The 3,332-nt window shown below is 41.8% G+C and overlaps 1 non-coding gene across 1 annotated transcript; it reads right to left on the reverse strand.

Moving 5' to 3' along the window:
- Nucleotides 1-1,167: 1,167 nt before the first annotated feature.
- On the reverse strand, nucleotides 1,168-1,274 carry LOC141679907 (small nucleolar RNA R71). The gene has a single exon (XR_012558207.1). It is a non-coding gene; the product is annotated as a small nucleolar RNA R71 (small nucleolar RNA).
- Between the last annotated feature and the right edge of the window lie 2,058 nt (nucleotides 1,275-3,332).

Below are 3,332 nucleotides of genomic sequence, written 5' to 3' on the forward strand. Positions count from 1 at the left end.
GCCCTGTGTAATCAAAAGGAATAACTTGTGCTAAAATCGTTATGTTGTCAATTTCTGTAGACATATAGGAACTCAACATAATTGATGCTTATTCAACTTCTATCTTAATTGTGGATGCTTGGTAGAATGGTATTAGTACAATGAAAGTTGGCTTTTATCAGTTTCGTGTTATTCGATTAATATCATCATTGTTGCATGCTAAGGGTAATAACAATAACTATTGAAGGAAGTAGTAATGAAGTTGTGATCTCATGAGTGTTTTAATATTGTTAATTCGAATTGTTAATTAAGTGATTAATTAAGTAGTTAATTGTAGTTAATATTTAGTCAACAATTCTAAGTGTTAGTGTCTTAACATTGAGAAGTAATCATACATTGGCGAGTGAGTTTAATTGAACAATAATTAGTCTGAGTCTCTGTGGGAACGAACTAGAAAGTATTCTATATTACTTGCGAACGCGTATACTTGCGTGAATATTAGAGCGTGTTTCCGCCCTAACAAGTTTTTGGCGCCGCTGCCGGTGACTCGGCGTATTTGTTTAGTTTATGTACTTACCTTCATTGGTCGTTAGGACTCAGTGATTAAGACGTAATTGTTACTTATTGTTTCTGGTTGTGTTTCAGGTACTTTAGCGAGCGTTTATGCAAACTCGTTCTCGTACTCGCAAGAGGACTTTAGATACAGCTGAGGATACAGATGAAGTTCTTGATATTCTGGAGAAGATAGATTTTGAAGATTCGGATTCAGGAAGTGAGCAGAAAGAACCAGTCATCATGGGTGATCGTATTGTTCAGGCCGATCCAGCTCTTATGGACTTTTCTCGGCCTAAAATTGATGACATTCAGTCAAGCATTCTTCATCCGGCTATTCAAGCTAACACCTTTGAAATCAAGCCGGGCACTATTCAGATGGTGCAGAATTCTGTTTCCTTTGGAGGTGCTGCGACTAAAGACCCCAACATGCACATAAGGAATTTTGTCAAAATCTGCAGTACTTTCAAGTATAATGGCGTGATTGATGAGGCTATCAAGCTGAGGCTTTTCCCATTCTCACCGAGGGACAAAGCTAAGGACTGGTTACATTCTGAACCAGCTGGGTCCATCACTACTTGGCAAGATCTTGCGCAAAAGTTTCTGGTGAAGTTTTATCCGATGGCAAAGACTGCTGCGATGAGAAGTGCTCTTACTCAGTTTGCGCAGCAACCTACAGAATCTATGTGCGAAGCTTGGGAACGATACAAGGAAATGTTGAGAAAGTGTCCACATCATGGAATGCCCGACTGGATGGTGATCACTGGTTTCTATAATAGTTTGGGGGCCCAATCTCGGCCCATGCTCGATACAGCAGCTGGAGGCGCCTTGTGGGCCAAAAGCTATACTGAGGCTTATAATCTTATCGAGACTATGGCTGCAAATGAGCACCAAAACCCAACTCAGAGGATGATGCCTGGGAAGGTAGCAGGTATTCTGGAAGTCGATACAGCCACCGCTATTGCAGCGCAGCTCCAAGCGCTATCAATGAAGGTTGATTCTCTAGCTACATATGGAGTTAATCAAATAGCTATGGTCTGTAAGCTTTGTGCAGGTTCTCATACTACGGATCAGTGTTCTCTTGTCAACGAATCTGTTCAGTATGTGAACAATTATCAGCGACAACAGCACCCTGAGCCAGCTACTTATCATCCTAACAACAGAAATCATCCAAATTTCAGCTGGAGTAATAATCAGAATGCTATTCAGCCACCATATCAGCAAGGTGTGAGTAAACAGTTTAATCCACCTGGATTCCAGCAACCACAGCAGTATGCTCAAAGGCAATCATATCCTCAACAGGGAAGTGCAGCTGCACCTACTAGTGCTGATTTTGAGGAACTTAAGCTGTTATGCAAGAGTCAGGCAGTTTCTATCAAGACCTTGAATAATCAAATCGGTCAAATAGCTAATATAGTGCTCAATCGTCAACCTGGAACACTTCCCAGTGACACGGAAGTACCAGGCAGGAAGGAAGCTAAAGAGCAAGTCAAGGCTATTACCTTAAGGTCTGGGAAGGTTGCTGATGCTGAAAAGGCAAAAGAAGGAGAAGTTGAAGTTAGAAATGGAGAAGCTAAGCAAAAGGAGAAAGCGGCGGAACCAAGGAAGACTACTGTTGAACACACTCTGCCTGAGGGTAATACAGGGGAGAAACAGCTCTATCCTCCACCACCTTTCCCTAAGAGATTGCAGCAACAAAAGCTGGATAAGCAGTTCGGTAAGTTTCTGGAGGTGTTCAAGAAACTTCACATCAATATACCTTTCGCTGAGGCTCTGGAGCAAATGCCTAGTTATGCGAAGTTTATGAAGAGTATTCTTTCAAGGAAGGTGAAACTGGATGACCTTGAGACCGTTGCTCTAACGGAAGAATACAGTGCTGTTCTGCATCAAAAGTTACCTCCAAAGCTTAAAGATCCAGGTAGCTTCACCATTCCTTGCACCATAGGCAAGTTGTCGTTTGACAAGTGCTTTTGTGATTTGGGAGCAAGCATCAATCTGATGCCGTTGTCGATCTTTAAAAAGTTAGATTTGCCTGATCCAAAACCCACCTACATGTCTCTACAATTGGCTGATCGTTCTATTACTTACCCAAGGGGCATAGTGGAGGATGTGCTAGTCAAGGTGGATAAGCTCTTCTTTCCTGCAGACTTTATTATTCTGGATTTTGAGGAAGATAAGAAGATTCCCATAATCTTGGGAAGACCTTTCTTGGCTACTGGCCGTACCTTGATAGATGTGCAGAAAGGTGAATTTACTATGCGGGTGCAGGATCAGGATGTGACATTCAATATATTCAAAGCAATGAAATTCCCTACAGAAGATGAGGAGTGCTTAAAAGTGGATGTGATTGATTCTGCGATTACTTCAGAACTCGATCATATGCTAATGTCTGATGCATTAGAAAAGGCCTTAGTGGGGGATTTTGACAGCGATGATGAAGATGGCAACGAGCAATTACAATATCTGAATGCTTCTCCCTGGAGGCGAAAGTTGGACATGCCGTTTGAATCTCTTGGTACTTCTGACCTCAAGAATACTGAAGGCAAACTCAAACCATCAATTGAGGAAGCACCTACCTTGGAGCTCAAGCCATTACCTGAACACTTGAGGTGTGCTTTTTTAGGTGATGCATCTACTTTACCTGTTATTATTGCATCTGACCTTTCAGGTAGTGAGGAAGACAAGCTCTTAAGGATTTTAAGAGAATTCAAATCGGCTATTGGATGGACCATAGCAGACATCAAAGGGATCAAACCTTCATATTGCATGCATAAGATTCTGCTAGAGGAGGGTAGTAAGCC

The sequence above is a fragment of the Apium graveolens genome, chromosome 1 (assembly GCF_009905375.1).
Source record: "Apium graveolens cultivar Ventura chromosome 1, ASM990537v1, whole genome shotgun sequence".
Classification (NCBI taxonomy): Eukaryota; Viridiplantae; Streptophyta; class Magnoliopsida; order Apiales; family Apiaceae; genus Apium; species Apium graveolens.